We start from the raw sequence: 18,078 nt of genomic DNA, 5'->3' as shown, positions 1-18,078 counted from the left end.
TCTCCACTCCTCTTCAACATAGTCCTAGAACCCTTAGCCAGGGCAATAAGGCAAGAAAAATACATTAAAGGGATCCGCATAGGGAAAGAAGAAGTTAAACTATCCCTTTTTGCAGATGACATGATACTATACCTCCACGATCCCAAAAACTCCATCCCCAAACTTTTAGAAATCATAAGTCACTTCGGCAAAATAGCAAGATACAAAATAAACCCACAAAAATCAGTTGCCTTCCTATACACTGATAACGTACAGGAAGAGAGGGAAATAAAGGGAGCAACCCCATTCACAATAACCTCCCAAAAAATAAAATATTTAGGAATTAACCTAACCAAAGATGTAAAAGAACTATTTAATGAGAACTATAAAAAGTTAAAGAAAGAAATTGCAGAAGACACTAGGAAATGGAAAGACCTCCCATGCTCCTGGATAGGCCGACTTAATATAGTAAAGATGGTAATACTTCCAAAACTAATATACAAATTCAATGCAATTCCTATTAAAATCCCAATGACGTACATCACTGAAATACAGAAAACAGTCCAAAAATTTATATGGAACAACAAAAGACCTATAATAGCCAAAACAATTCTAGGGGATAAAGACAATATGGGAGGGCTATCCATGCCGAACTTCAAACTCTACTACAAAGCTATAATAACAAAGCCAGCATGGTACTGGCACAAAAACAGACCCAAAGACCAATGGAACAGAATAGAAGATCCAGATATAAATCCACAGGCCTACAGCCAGCTGATATTTGACAAAGGAGCCAAAGACATACAATGGAAGAAACACAGCCTCTTCAACCTCTGGTGCTGGGAAAACTGGGCAGCCACATGCAGAAAACTAAAAGTGGACCCCAGCCTATCACCATGCACCAACATCAACTCAAAATGGATTAAAGACCTTAACATTAAACCTGAATCTCTGAAACTACTGCAGGACAGAGTAGGAGAGACACTTGAACTAATAGGCACAGAAGGAACTTCCTGAACAGAGACCCAGGGTCACAACAAGTTGGAGAGAGACTCGACAAATGGGACTACCTTAAAATAAAAAGCTTCTGCACAGCTAAATCTATCGCAACTAAGCTAGAAAGACAACCAACTAATTGGGATAAAATATTTACCAGCAATATATCAGACAAGGGGTTAACATCCTGTATATACAGGGAACTCAAGAAACTAATCCCTCCCAAACCTAACAAACCAATTACTAAATGGGCAAGGGAACTAAAGCGGGACTTCTCAAATGAAGAAATAAAAATGGCAAAGAAACACATGAGGAAATGTTCATCATCCCTGGTGGTGAAGGAAATGCAAATAAAGACAACCCTGAGATACCACCTCACCCCAGTCAGAATGTCCCACATCCACAAATCAGCCAACGACAAATGCTGGAGGGGATGTGGAGAAAGAGGAACCCTATTACACTGCTGGTGGGAATGCACACTTATACAACCACTTTGGAAAGCAGTCTGGAGGGTCCTTAGAAAGATAAAGATTGACCTCCCTTACGACCCAGTCATACCACTTCTAGGCATCTGCCCTGAACAACAGGAACCAATATACAATGACACGTGCACCTCCATGTTTATTGCAGCACTGTTTGCAATAGCTAGGATATGGAAACAACCTAGATGCCCCACCACAGATGAATGAATCCAAAAAATGTGGTATCTATACACAATGGAATATTATGCAGCCATTAGAAATGACAAAATAATGGCATTTGCAGGGAAATGGATGGAGCTAGAAGGAATCATGTTGAGCGAGGTAAGCCAAGAACGAAGAGACAAACGGTACATGGTCTCCCTGATAAGTGGATGCTAAATCCAAAATGTTAGGTGATACGACAAAACTAACAGGACTTAAGAAACAAAGAACTCCTGCTCATCTGGTTGAACCACTACTAAATATCCCCATGCTGCTGATCACAAATATGGTATATAACATGTGAACACTGTTATATATTACAGACTGTGGTAGACAATTTGCTCCAGGGAAGTTAGAATGAACTTGTGACTTTGAAATTATGTAATCACTTAATCACAATCAAAAAAAAAAAAAGAACCTCGGGGAAGGGAGGGAGGGAGGGGATGGTAGGGGGAAAACAATGGAGGGGGTAAAAATGTTCAAGAGGAAGTGTACTCATTACCTCACTCATGTAACTGTAACCCTCTGTATAGTATCTTTACAATAAAAAAAAAAACCTGCAGAACTCATAGGGCTGTTACATGTGACATTATTATGTAAAGCACCATTAACAGTCATCTCTGACATCGATAACATTCTGCTTCCACTTTCAAGGTCAAGAGCTAAACATCTATGACTATTTATTGATTGGGTGTGTTTCCTAGGAAGGAAGAAGGAGGATATGGAAGGTGATGGTGGAAAATATATATATATTGGCTCCCTGTCCACATATTTTGCATTTTTAAAAAGTGCTACTGATGAACTCCCACATACATCTAATTGACTATGCTATCTGCAAAAGATGCAGATAAATTAAGGCATTTATTCTGGTGGATAGTCACATATGTTAACAAAATCCATTTCTGGAAAAAAAGATACTAGGTAAGAAAGTATAAAGTATCTATAAAATGATTTCTTCTCCTAGAAGAACAAAATGAAATATTGAAATGATTAATCCAGCTTTCTTTGAGATTTTATGCTGTCTCAGTATCAAAATGTTCTCTAATTCCTGTAACATCCAAGCATAGAATCATGATTTGAAGTTCTCAGTATTTTTAGAAACAAAGGTACATAATAGCTTCCTTCCTGCAGAGACATGTGATGGCAAGTATGATTGATTGTATTATAGTTCTCTTCTTTTTCCCCTTTTCTCAAGTGTTGTATTTCTTGGCATATTTCTCTGTCCTGCATCAGCTTCCTGTAGTTGAGATTTACCTCTACTCTGCAATGTCAACATGGGTCATGTCACTTACTTCAGCTTACAAAAATAAACCAGAAGTGGTCAAAGGGTATTTCTAGGGGAAGATTTCTAATCCATTGTCTGTGTCTAGCAGCTGACTTGTTTTCCCTTAGCCATAAAAATAGCATATTTCTAGACGTAGACTTCTTTCAATTTATATACTGGAAGAATATAGCATGTGAAATAGAGGCAAAACTCAAATACAGACACACACACACACACACACACACACACACACACACACACACACACACACACACACATAAAACAGGCAAAACTATGATAATACTAGAATAAGATATCAGTTTTTACCATTCTTGTATATGTTTATGATAGTTGACTATAGCACACCAGAATTTAAAAAACACTAAAGAAGAACTAAACAAATAGATAACATTTCCTGTTTGATGCTATACATTTTTTTTATAAATATGCATTCTCCATGTGATCACTTGTGGGGTTATCTTTTTCTATGCATGTGTTTAATCACTATACACCACTGTATCTAATATCCACAATCATAATCCAGACCTTGCCATTGAGATGAGGAAGAAAAAAATGTTTAGGTTTCTCCTTCTCATTTCCTCTTCTCCTTTTTCTACTGTGAATTCTCATCCTTTTGCCAAATTCTCCTATTAATAAATTAAGAATGACACATTGTAGATATCAAGCAAAAGGCTTCAAAGCCAGAATTTCATTCTTTCAGAAATAGGTGAAGTAAATCAGAGTGGCTCGAAGAAGAATAAAAATATGATTTTTTCCTTGTCTGGCTTCCACTATAGTGTGGGACCATGACTCTAAATATCTAATAAACCATTTGCCTTGGCTAATTTTTTAAAATAGTTTTTTAAAATAAATAGTAATTTTTTAAAAAAATGTTAAAAATAATTTTTAAATAAATAGTAATTTGTTGTTTGCTTTTGGCAGGCAATAAATAAGACTGCATTAACATTTTGTGAGTTGAGAGGCTAAATGTTATCAGAATCTAAACATAATGAAAAATAAATGATTTTAAGATAAATAGCTGTTAGATACATTTTAACGTGACATACACACAGAGAAAACTTTTTTTCTTCTTTTCCTCTCCACACTGACTCAATTTCAATAAGCAGTTCATGTAATTCAAATAACTGTGTTTCAGAAATAGATGACACAAAAAGTTAGAAAAAGAGAACCAGTATTGGGCGGTATAGTCTTTAAAAATAGCTGTCAAGTAAATATTAACCATAATTCCAAAATAATAGCAGTCAAATGCTCTTGAAAAGAGAAGATTTTAAACAGAATGTATAAAAAGTGCCAGTGCCAGCACTGCTTCAGGAGCTGCTCTCTGGGATTTAGATTAATTGCTTTCAGGGACTAAATTTATTTTAGTTATATTTCATAGAAGAAATATGTTGTTCAAATATAATGAAAGGATAACAGTTTATAGTAGAAAGAATGCTACACACTTATTGTGGTAGCAATGAAATATCTTCTCAAAATATCATCCCCAAATATCTAATTCCTCAAATGTAGATTTGCATTTTATACATATGTATGTATGTATATGTGTATGTATGTATGTATGTATGTATGTATCTATCTATCTATCTATCTATCTATCTATCTATCTATCTATCTATCCATCCATCCATCCATCTATCTATCTATCTATCTATCTATCTATCTATCTATCTATCTATCTATCTATCTATCTATCTATCTATCTATACAAGTTTGTAAAATAATCACCTTTCATTACTCAAGGAGCACAAATTTGAATAATTATCAGATGGGGGATGTATATTCAAATGGGTACTTAAAAGTCCCAGCTGTAGTGGGAAAGGGACATGATTAAGGTAAGAACCCTCAGAATGATGTAAAGATGCTACATTAGAAGATAGAGGAAAAGACAACGACCCAGATTCTGAAGTATCTGGAAAGCAGAACAAGAAGTAAATGCCGTTTCCACTAGAATCATCTCAAAAGTATTTCACCTCTGTCGGTGGCTCGATTTTAATCTAGTGAGACTTCTTTTAGATTTCTGTCCTTTAGAACTAAAATGATAAATATGGATTATACAAGCCACTTAACATGTCGAAATTTGACAGATTTGATAGATTAAACCAAGTCAACTACAGCCTTTTACTGATGCAACTACAGGGACACCACATGTCCTAGTTTCTGAGAATAAGAAAAAGTTGCCACTGGCTTTGTATCCATGTATGATGTACATACTACTAAAGGCCTTGCATTAATGAAGTCTTGAAATTCTAAATAATATCTAAGTAAGGAGCTCCCTATCTTTATTTTCACATTTGGGGATCACTAATTACTACAGTTATGTAGAAAGCTAAGGTAAGAATATGGAAATGAAATCTGTCTCCTAATATTATAAAGATAATTTATGTCATTTTGAGTTATAGGTTCTAAAGTAATGAAAAATAAAGTAAAACAGAAACAGAAACTCAATTTTCTATCCTTCCTAACTTTCCAACAGAAATTAGAGAATCCAGTAAAGATACAACAATCCCACAATGGTATAGGATGTTATAAGATCACTAGATGGTGAAAAAGAAGATAACAAAAATGGGTCCCTTGGAACAATGGGAAACAAAATCTACACCTACAGATTGTGATATAGCTAGAAAATAGTTTCCACTATTCTGTCTTTGATATTTTAGGTTTGTTTACACAGCAACTTTCCTCTCATAGGAAATGACTCATTATTAATACTTAAGGGCTTGCAGCTTATAACCCAGCAACAAATAATGCTTCTAAATGTAAAAAAGAATGATGCTAAGAGAAACCAAGTCTACTTGTGTTGCTATAGCTAATAAATAAGAATGATCTTTGGGAATAGTCAAACAATCTTGATCTTTTTCATACCTTTCCTCTTCTCCAACAAGAGAAATCCTAGTCAAGATATGTAAAACATTAATAAAGGATTTTTATTTTTTTATTGTTCACACTAAAGCAAATACACTTTTCGTCTTTGCAAGCCTGATTTTGAAAGAGTCAGACCCTCACAATTATTTTATAGACAAAAGTTTATTGCTTTGGCTCAGGTGTTTTCCTGCCTTTGGGCATTGCTCTCTATTATTTTGGCAACTACACAGAAAAACAAGATGAATCCATTATGCTTATTTTGAATTGTTCAAAGTCAAGCTGTCTTCAAACAAAGTTTTCTGTTCCCTTCTACACTGCTAATTGAAATTTAAATTTCAGAAATTTAAACCAGTGAAAACAAGAGTGTCTGTTATTGCTTTTTAAAATGTTTTCAAGTATTTTCCTTGGCTATTTTCATTATTGCCTTTGTTCCAGCCTCTAATCAGGAACAGAGAGTTTCACAAAAAGATCTTTCTAAGGAATAGGATGTTAATCAAAAAATTGGTGTATAATTAAAGATTTTCATCACTTAAGAGATTGAATAGCTCAGAAGACATTTTGCTATTACTGGTATGGTTCTTAAACTAAGTGAAATGCATGTAAATGTGACAGTTGTTCCAAACAATGATGATGGCTTATACTTTTCTGCTTCAATTAGATGAGTAACTTTACTGTAAATGAAACCTCTGGCAAGATTGGAGGGCATATAAATTTTAGGGTAGAAGGGTTAATGTTAGAAAGTCAAGAGAGATTCCATAAACAGCACTGGCTATCACTTATCAGTGAATTATACTTATGACATATAACTATATAAACATACATATGAATTGAGTGAGAAATGTGTGATTTACAAAATTGATTCAATGAAAACTAAGGCCACAAAACACTTCCCTACATTTATGTAAACTATTATATCTAGTGAAGATTTAAAGAGTTTTAGAATATATATTTTAACATTTATGTAAAAATATTTATTTTTACCTGTTTATTATTATTTTTGGAGGTTATAGGGTTTGAAATCTGGGTCTGGACACTTTCTCTCAACTTTTCAGCTCAAAGCTAGTGCTCTACCACTTGAGCCACTGCCAGTTTTTTATTGGCTCATTGGAGATAAGAGCCTCATGGACTTTCCTGCCTAGGCTGGTTTTGAACCATGACTCTCAGCTCTCCGAATCCTTAGTAGCTAGGATTACAAGTATGAACCACTGGCACCTACTTCAGAATTATTTTTACACATTTATGAAGTATGGAGTTGTAATCCCATTCATTTATATCTTGTGTAATGATCAAGCTATATCATATCCAATAGTTTCTGAGACATTTCTCTTTAGTGAGACTGCTCAAAACATTGTCTTTTGGCTATGATGAAATATCTATTCTTAACTATAATCACGTTGCTTCTTATGGTATACAATTAATATATTAACTTTTAGTCATGGAAGTCTGCTAATTAAAGTTATATAAAGTATGAATTGTAAAGTGAAAGAAATTCATGGTTCCATTACTTGTTTTAGGAAAACAATTATGCCTTTTGTTTTCAATTATATTTCTGTGAGAATGTGTAATATTCATTGATTTAACTATTAAAATTGGTAACAGTTACATTATAACAAGTTGATTCAAACTTGTATTTGAAAATTGCACACTTAACACAAATATACTTTCACTTTCTTCTACCACATAATTAAAATAACAGTAAGGCAAAGATTGGTGTTAGCGGCTCTTGTGTAAAATCCTAGAAACTCAGGAGGCTAAGACCTGAAGATTTTAGTTCAATGTCAGTGCAAACAGACAAAAATGTGAAAATTTATCTCCAATTATCCAGCAAAAAGGAGAAGGTAAGGATGTGGCTCAAGGAATAGTGTCATCACCTATGAGCAAAAAAATACAATGGAGACCATTAAACATTGAGTTGAAGCCATAAAAATGGCATATACACAGAAGACAACAATAAAAAGTACTATGAACATCAATAATGAAGACAAAATAGTAGAAAAGATCATGAGAAATGTTGAAATTCATGAGAGGGAAAAATAACAGTCTCATTTGTACAATCTCTTTGAATGTTAAGATTTTATTTACAAAGCTTTTTATGTTGTACAGAAAGTAAAAATGTTGTTACAATCTTGGTGTAACTGGTTGAAAAAGTTAGATTGTCTGAAAAGCCTGGATCTGTTTAACTGTGAGGTCACTAACTTAAATGACTACCGAGAGAGTGTCTTCAAGCTCCTGCCCCAGCTGACCTATCTGGATGGCTATGACAGAGATGACCGGGAAGCCCCAGACTCAGATGCGGAAGTAGATGGTGTGGATGAAGAAGAGGATGAAGAAGGAGAAGATGAGGAGGATGAGGAAGATGAAGATGGTGAGGAGGAAGACTTTGATGAAGAAGAGGATGAAGATGAAGACGAAGATATAGAAGGAGAAGAAGATGAAGTTGTACAATCTCTTTGTACTAATTTGTGTTGAAACCTGGCTTTTGGGTAGCATGTGAAAGAGTAGATTGTATAACCTGACATAGCAGACATTGCCTGTGAATATGCACCATCCCACTCTGCAAAAATTTAAACTCCTTCTTGTTAATTTAAATAAAACCTCATGTTAGAGACTGTTTGATTCACATAGACAAGGGTCTTATTTTGAGGCTTCAAACCAGAGCTTTTGTTTATAACCACTCCTGGTTTACCCCCGTTCCCTTGCCTTACTTAGCTAGCACCAAACCAAGTCTTTGAACTAGACCCCACTGCTTTAATCCCTCCCTTTCTCAAGCTACAACTCATTTCACATGCTATCTATGTCTTAGCATTAGTTGTTTTCTTTCTAATCCCCACAGAAAACTCTTATATTCATGTAAACCCACTATACATAACCTAGTTAGAAAAGGGATTAAATGTTTAGCATTGGCTGATGCTCTCATCTGTAGGTTTGCTCCCTAATAAATCTGTGCTACACTATCAGTTTTTTTCTCCATGGCCTTTGAATGTGACAAATGATTGATTTGGTTTGATGTAATCCCATTTACCCAGACTTTGATTTGTTGTGCTTCGTGATCTTTGGAAGTTTTGACCTATGCCAAGGGGCCCTCATGTTTCCCCTAACCCTTCCTGTAACATTTTTAAAGGTATCTGGACTTACATTGAGGTCTTTGATCAATTTGGAATCGATTCTGGTGCAAGGCGATATATAAGGATCTAACTTCAGTTTTCTGTGTACAGCCAATTGTACCAGCACAATTTTTTGAAGAGGCTGTCTTTCTTCCATCCTGTGTTTCTGTCTCTTTTATCAAAGATTATGTGCCTATAGGAGTGGATTCATTTCTGGGTCTTCAATTCTGTTATATTGATGGAATTCTGTGCTTTTATTGGAAAGAATGGCACTACCGCATTCCTGAGGATAAAGAGAGACTGGAAAAATGATATTTATTGAAATAAGACAGATCCAATTAAATATATGTTGCATTGTTTTCCACGTTTGTAATAACTAGAATATGTCCATAAATCTACAAGTTAATCCAGTAGGTAGTAAAAGACAAATAATTATACTTGGACATGATTAACTAACAGCACTCTAAGCATTCACATGGTGAAAACAAGGGAAGCTATTCTGAGGAGAGGATCACAATGACTCAATAACTATGTGCATATGACCATATTGCAACGAACACTAAGAATCAATCATGCATGTGAAATACATATATCTGTATATAATTTTAATAGATGTCATAAAATAGCCGATTTCCCTCTTATCTCAAAGCAAAATTCTAAGTTATACAAGATAGCTGGGGTAGAGCTCAGTTGGAGGACTATAGTAATATGTACAAAACCAGGTGTTCAGTCTCTAAGAACGCATAATAACTTAATAAATGGTAATAATAAAATAATTACTAGAAATAAATCCTTTCATGTTAGAGAGGCCTAAATCCTAAATCAGTATGCAAATTACTCTCAATTCCTGTATTCAATGACATGAAACTACAAGAATAAAAAGGAAATAGTTTTCCTTTTCTATCCTTTCCTTTAGTTTTCTGTCTTCTTCTTCTCTTTTTTTCCTTTGGCACTACTGGTGCTTGAAGTTGCTAAGGCTCTGACCACTTTAGATTGTTTTTCAGATGAGGTCTTACTTTTTAGCCAAGCCTCTCTTGAGCAATAATCTCTTTCCTATGGCTTCCACAAATGTGAGATAACAGGGAAATTACACTATATCTAGCTTTCTTTGTTTTTGTAGTTTCTCACGATTTTTTTTGTCAGAACTGGCCCTGGATTTCAGTGTTCTAAAGTTCTGCCTTCTAATTAGCAAGGTACATTTCATTCCAAGTTTGGACTCAGAATATTTTTCAATGTAAATATTCAATATTGACTTCTATTTTCTGTATATCTTTACATTCTATTGAGGTTAGTATGATTCTTTATGATGTTATAATAAGAACACAGAGAAATCCCTTGAATATTTTCCCATTTCTTTAAATATTTATAGGTATGATATGGTAAGTCGGATATTAATATTTCACAAGTACCTTATGCAAATTTCAGTTGTTTTAATTATTTTGTGCAATATTAAGTCCAATATAATTTTATCAACTCTATATTAATGTATCATATTTACAGATACGTTTCTTTAGCAAAAATGTGTCTGTCCCATGTTTCCCTTTTATAATTAAACCCACTACTTCTCTTTGTCCCATCCAAAACCTGTTTCATACTGGAAACCAACACATTTTTTTTGCTCCGACATCTAGATCATGCAATAAATATGCTTTTAAGATTGCCATCAAATCTATGGTAGATTATTGCCAGTTGTTGTATGCCTTCATATTGTATTGTATTCCCACGAGTTGCCTTTGGTTCTGTCATTATAGAATGTAGCATAATTCGTTTCCCATCACCTAAAGAAACCCTGAACTGATTTCCATTTCTTTGACTAGAGGAAATTATGCTGCTATAAACCTCCGTGTTTTGGCCATTGGGTGAATGTAACATACTATTTCCATGAGACGAAGACTGAAGAGCTCAATTCCTGTGCTATACTGTGGGTGGTTGCATATTTCATATTCTAGGAAACTGTCAAAATGTTTTCAAAAGTAGCTTTCCCATTTGACATTCTTGCCAACATCCAGTTTCTCTGTTTCTTGATCGCATTTAGTATGGACATTATTGTATTATGTGAAGTAATTCTCATACATGTTTTATGATGTCATGTTAGTTTTAATGTGCATTCATTTGATTACCAATGATTATTTTCTTGTGCTTATTTTTCACAAGAGGTATTTTGATGTTGTCTAATTGATTTTTTTAACATTAGGTTTTGAGAGTTCTATGTAGATTCTAGATTTGAGGCAGTCTTCAGGTACAGGATTTGTAATTATTTTATCCTTACTATGGGCACGTTTCATCATCATCATCATTATCATCATCATCATCATCATCACTATTAGTATTATTACTATTACTTTTTTACATGTATGTATGGTCCTGGGGATTGAACTCAGGGCCCCTGAGATTTGTTGCATTTTGTTAACAAATTACCATTTGAGTCATGCCTCAGTTCTACATTTTTTACTGATTAAGCAGAGATAAGATTCTCAGGAACTTTATTTTGTGGGCTGCCTTCAAACAGCAATACTCAAATCACAGCCTTCCAAGTAGCTAGGATGTGATACATGAGCCACCGGCTCCAAACTTCTATTCACTACTTGTATATGAGATTTTACAGACTAAATTATTTTAAACTTTTATTGAGTTTCACTATATCAAGTTTTCCTTTCCTATAATTTTAATGCCATATTTAAGTATGCTTCATCTCCAAAATTGTCAAGACATCTTCCTTTATTTATATTTACATCACTTTTTTGTTTTATATGCCACCTTCAAAACCTGCTTTAAGATAATATTTGAAAAAATTGTTATATTTAAGTCAGCATTCACTTTTTAATTCTCCCTAATACTGTCTAATCTATCACCACTATTAAAGAGAATGTCATTCCACAAGAGATTGGTTTTACACTTTTATAAAATATTCCTTGATAATATTTATGTGGCTCTAATCTGGTGCCCTAGATACCCATTGAGCTATATAATCTTTCCTCTACAAATATGACAATTTTACACTAACAGCTTTAATATTGGACAGAGAAATATATTCCAGTTTATATTCCTTTGTCAATGAATCAAAGAATGTTGGTCAGGTGTTTTAAGAAATTGTCAAAAACTTATAAATAAAATTGTGAAGCTGGGTGCTGATGGCTCATGCTTATAATCCTTACTGCATAGGAGGCTGAGATCTGAGGATTGTGGTTCATATCCAGCTGGAATGGGAAGGTCTGTGAGACCCTTATAGCCAATTAACCACGAGAAATCTAGAAGTGGCAAAGTTGCTCAAGGGGTAGAGCACTCACTTTGAGGTGAAGAGCTGAGGCACATTACCCAGGCCCAGATTTTAAGCCCCAAGAATGACCCAAAAAAAAGGGAGAGGGGGGAGGAAGCGGGAGACAATATGCATCCTCCAATCCATAAAAATTGTATGTCTCTATTTATATAGAATTTAGTCTTTATATTCAGCATGGTATAATTTTCAATGATGGTGGGTGAACAAAACTGAAATACATTTTGACTATGTGTGGAGATAACACAAATATATTCACAGAAAACCATTGAAAAATAAAGGGCTATGGGAATGGAGAAAGACAGAAACAGGTTAATCAGGCCCTTGATAAATATGTGAGTGTGCAAAATATTTCAATACGATTTCTTCGTAAAATTAATATACACCAATTAATAAATATCTTCCAAAGGCATTGGTACTCAAATATGACATAAAGGATAAATACAGATTCTGTAGTGAAATGAAACAATGATAGATGAGAAAATACGTAATTATAATAATTGTGTAAACAAACTAAGAAATTTAGTCAACAGTCGGTGGGCTCATGGCTTATTAGAATAGAATGCCATTGGTGTCTAAGATAATACTAAAATTTTAGACTTGAGCCTATATTTAAGACGGCTTAATGCTAAAGTCAATAAAGGACATGTTTGGCAAATAAAGTAAAATGATAGCTTACGGACAAATGAAAATATTAATATACATATATGTCTATATACATGTATGTATACATCTGTATATTCATTTATGTGTATACATATATAGTTATTTGTATATATACACATGTAAGTATGAATATATGCATACGTACACATAGTATGCATACATAAACGCTTATTTAAAGAGACTTGAATCAGAAATATATTAAGAGCATATTAATGCCAATGAAAAACATTACCTTCCTGACTAAGTTATCAAAAAGTCCAAATACATATCTCTGTAATAATATATCAACAACCATATAACATATGGAAAGATCATAACATACCTAGACATTGCATACATATAGAGATTAGTGGAAATAAACAAATCCTCAAAGAAACAACTACCCAATAAATAAGTGGGCTAAAGACTTAAAGAGAAACTTCTCTGACGAAGAAAGAAGGATGGCCAATAGACACATAAAGAAATGCTCAAACTCCGTAGCAATAAAAGAAATGTAAATCAAAACAATATTAAGATACCACCTCACCCCAGTTAGAATGGCAAAAATCAAGAAAACTAATAACAATAGATGCTGGAGGGGATGTGGACAGAAGGGAACCTTACTTCATTGTTGTTGGGAGTGTAAACTTGTTCAACCACTTTGGAAAGTAGTATGGAGGTTCCTCAAAAGACTCCACATAGAGCTCCCCTATGACCCAGCAATCCCACTTTTGGGCATTTACCCAAATGTTCACAAACAAGACCACACTAAAGCTACCAGCACAACTATGTTTATTGCAGTATTATTTACTATAGCTAAGATATGGAACCAACCCAGATGCCCCTCAGTAGATGAATGGTTCAAGAAAATGTGGTATAGGTACACAATGGAATTCTATGCCTCCATCAGAAAGAATGCCATTGCCCCATTTGTTAGGAAATGGAAATACTTGGAAAAAATTATATTAAGTTAAGTAAGCCAGGCCCAAAGAAACATATATCCCATGGTTTCCCTCATTTGCAAAAGTTAGTATATGTATGAGTCCAGCACAAAAGGTCAGATAAGATGATGTTAGGAAAATGAACCCTAAGATATGTATTTAAATGTTTTTTTTCCTTTCATGCATTTGTTTCTAATGCATTTATATGATTATTTCTTTGTTGCTTTGTATGTCCCTCCCCGACAGTATAACCCCTGCTTTCACTGTATTTGATGTCGGTATAATTTGTGGAGGGGAAGGGGAAAAACAAGTCGTTTAAATAAGGATACAGGTGGACCTGTTGCAACAATGAGAAGTACAAGTTGTCATGTCGAAAATGAACTTTACAACTTTGGTGGAGGTGTGGGGGGAGGTTTGGTTGGGGGGAGGAAGGCTTGGAAGGGATAGGAAGGGAAAACAAAGGAGGAGGCTACAATGCTTGATAAGAAATGTACTCATTATCTTGCCCATGTAATTGTAACCCCTCTGTACAGTTTTTTCACAATAAAGAAAAGATACAACAAGATCGGTTTGCACAACCACTATGTAGAGATTTGAATCCTTATACATTGGTGTTTAGCACTTAAAATGATATAGTCAGTTTTTAAACATACTGACAATCTTTAAGATATTATACATATAGTTGCTCTATTATCCAGCATTTTGAATCATAATTTTATATACAAAACAGATTTCAACACATGCCCAATGAGACACATGTACAAGAATATACATAGCAAAACCTTTTACAACAATATAAAATAAAATATTGAAATGCCCATTGAGGACGTTATACAATTATACACATGCATACAAAACAATATTGTCTATCCTTGAGAAAAATTTACATGAATTTACTTGGGAAACACTAATATTATATGGGAGAAATGGATAAAATAAACTTCATTTTCTAATTGAATTAGCTTTTTAAAATTGGCACATCTGTAGTGGTAAACTATGAAGTAATGATTGGTCAATGGGTGGTAGGTTGAAGTGATGACAGGAAGTAACTAATAAGTATTGGAGTATTTTGAGAGGGTTGTGATGATAAAATGTTCTAGAACTCAAGGTGATGTTCATAGTCCATATCTAACTTTCTATGAATCATTGTACTTTATCGAAGAATTACAGTTTGCATTTGCATTAACCTTAGGAAAATTTTAGAATAGTAGTGGGTGAAACTGAGTGATATTTTAGAAATTAAAATCACAGAATTCTGTAATGCATAAGTTTCATACGTTGATGAATCAATAAAATATGATCTGTTGCATATCCTCTAAGTGACTATATATGATATTGTGAGTCAGTGAATATTCTACAAAATTATGCAAATTGAGGGATGAGTTAGGATTGAGAAGGATGAGGGAAAATGATGATCAAGATACATTGTACTGGGCTGGGAATGTGGCTTAGTGATAGACTTAGTAGTAGTGTGAAGCCCTCGGTTTTATTCCTCAGTACTACATAAACAAAAAATTCTGGAATTGGCACTGTGATGCAAGTTGTAGAGTGCTAGCCTGAGGAAAAGAATCTCAAGGACATTGCCCATTGTCAAGACTCTAAGTTCAAGACCCAGGACTGGCCAAAAAAAAAAAAAAGGAAGCATTGTATTAAGACAGGCACTAGTGCTTCATGCCTGTAATCCTAAATACTCAGGAGGGTGAGGATTGAGGTTTGAAGCCATCCCAGGCAGGAAAGTCTGTGAGATTCTTATCTCCAGCTAAATCTCAGAAAAATCTGAAAGTGCTACTATTCCTCCAGTAATAGAGTTCTAGTGTTCATCCAAAAGAGCTTAGGGGCAGCGTCCAGACCCAGAGTTCAAAACTCATGAGAGAAAAAAGAAAAACAAAATAACTCACTAAACACTATTTATAAACTGCATGGTCAAACAGCAACCCCCAATCTCGTACTTAAAGTTAATTAAAAATATGATTAGAATAAAATACAAGTCATTTTAGGGACAAAATATAGATAGAATTCAAAGGTTGTTTACAGGAGCAAAGTAAAATTTTGCCTCTTGTTGAAGTACATGTGATATTTTAAAGTTGATTTGCCCTACCTTCATATTAATTTAAGCAATCATTTCATTACGGCGATGTTGGTCAGGTTTTTTTCCAGTAAATCTTATCCCTTATAATAAATGAGAGCATGCTATGTCAGTCTCCTATTAATATGACAAAATATTTTATAAAACCAACCTAAAAGGAAGACAGATTAATCTTGGCTTCTGATTTTATACATTTCAGTTTATGTTTCTTATCCTCATTGCTTTGGGTGGGTGGTGGCACAGTACCCCATATCAGGAACATGCGATGGAGTATGTGAATTTATGGAAGCGAGGAAGTAAAGAAGAGGAGGAATACGAGTGGGAGAGGGAGAAAAAAGAGGAGGAGGAGAGGTAGAGGAAGAAGGAAAGGGAGAAGGAGACAGAGAAGAAAAAGAAGGAAGAGGAGGAAAGGACTTTGATTTTATTTTCCTCATTGATCACAAGTCCTCAGTTACTAAATCTCTACAACTGTGTCGACTTGAAAATGTTCACCACCGTTGTAAAGTTCGTTTTGGACATGACAACTTGTACTTCTCATTGTTGCAACAGGTCCACCTGTATCCTTAAACAACGTTAGTGGGGGGGGGGGCTGGGGGGGGAGGAAGGAGAAGGATTGGGATTAGGGGGGGGGAGGGGGGAGGCTAGGAAGGGATGTGAAGGGTAAACAAAGGAGGAGGCTGCAATGCTTGGTAAGAAATGTACACATTATCCTGCCCATGTAACTGTAACTCCTCTGTACAGTATGTTCACAAATTAAATTAAATTAAATTAAAAAAAATGTTGGAAAGCCAAAAAAAAAAAAAAAAAGAAAATGTTCACCACCTCTTTATGGCAGCATAGTGAAAACTAATTATTAATCTCAATCCTTTATGATTTCACATTTAATTTCTAGAGTGGTGGGTAGATATTTCTGTACAATTGTGATAACTTCTGTTCCTAAATGTTTACTTGAATTAATCAGAGGAGATATTTGGCTTGGAGTTGGTTAGGTTATACAATTGCTGGAGAGACCAATGAAATATTTTGAGTGCAAATACATTTTATTTAACAGATAAGGAAGCGTCAAGATATTTCATTTTTTATCTTCAAAAATGACTATTACATCTAACTCATAATGACTTGAATTATTCATAATTTTATGGCATTTTTATTCAAGTTTTTTTTCATCTATAGTGAGGTTCATTCTTTCAAGTTGAAGAAAAATGAATACTATCACTTTTATAGAGAGTAGGTATAATATGATTTTCCTGCTATTCAACAATAACTTATATTCAGAACTATAGGAATAATTGGATAAGTCATGTAATATCTTGCTTTAGTTATCTCATATTTAGATTGATTCAATTTCTAAAAATCAGTGTTGACATAAAATACATGAAATTAACCTCTGAAATGACTTGGTACTTGAACCTCAGAAATACATGACCAGTGCCTAAGATTTCTGCATACTCAAGAATTATATGAATCTACATTTTTATGTCAAAAAATTTCAGGGTAAAAAGAATAGAAAATCATGTAGCCACAATAGATAAAATTTAATGTTAATGACAAATTGCTTCATTCAGCCTGACAGAGCCTATTGATTTTACCTTACATGAGACATTTGATTAATGTTCCTTTTGTAGCTTTTGAACAATAAAGTATTTCAATTTGTCCAAAGATTCTGTCATTTAAACCTTCGAGTGTATATTTTTTCATAAAAATGAAAAGTATTTTTCTACAGTGCAGGTTCAGATTTAATAACTAAATAAATATCTAAATGTTAATTTGTTAAATTGACCTCTGGAATTCAAATAAGAAATTTCTTTTATTTTTAGATATATTATATCTAAAACCTTCTAATCCTGGGTACTCTGGAAGCTGGGGTTAAAAGCCAGCCTTGGCAAGAAATTTTGTGAGACACATCTCAATCACACACACACACACACACAGAGAGAGAGAGAGAGAGAGAGAGAGAGAAAGCCAGAAGTGGAGTTGTGGATCAAATGTTAGGACACTATCCTTGAGTGAATAAAACTAAGGGATAGGCCTTTAATTCAAATTACAAGAGCAAAACACACACACACACACACACACACACACACACACATACACAGAGAGACACGTACAATATTATGTCTAAATTCTTATTTTAGTTTGAAGAAATAAACAATATCACGAAAAGTAATATTTGTTATATATACTGCAACTTTTGTGAAGTGGTTTTTAGTAAAATTTGTTTTA

The 18,078-nt window shown here is 34.1% G+C and overlaps 1 pseudogene; it reads left to right on the top strand.

Moving 5' to 3' along the window:
- Positions 1-7,917: 7,917 nt before the first annotated feature.
- LOC122096551 lies at positions 7,918-16,252 on the top strand (annotated as a pseudogene).
- The last annotated feature ends 1,826 nt before the right edge of the window (positions 16,253-18,078 follow it).

The sequence above is a fragment of the Dipodomys spectabilis genome, unplaced genomic scaffold (genome assembly GCF_019054845.1).
Source record: "Dipodomys spectabilis isolate Male_0828 unplaced genomic scaffold, ASM1905484v1 ptg000376l, whole genome shotgun sequence".
Classification (NCBI taxonomy): Eukaryota; Metazoa; Chordata; class Mammalia; order Rodentia; family Heteromyidae; genus Dipodomys; species Dipodomys spectabilis.
This window is presented reverse-complemented; position numbering and strand designations above follow the sequence as displayed.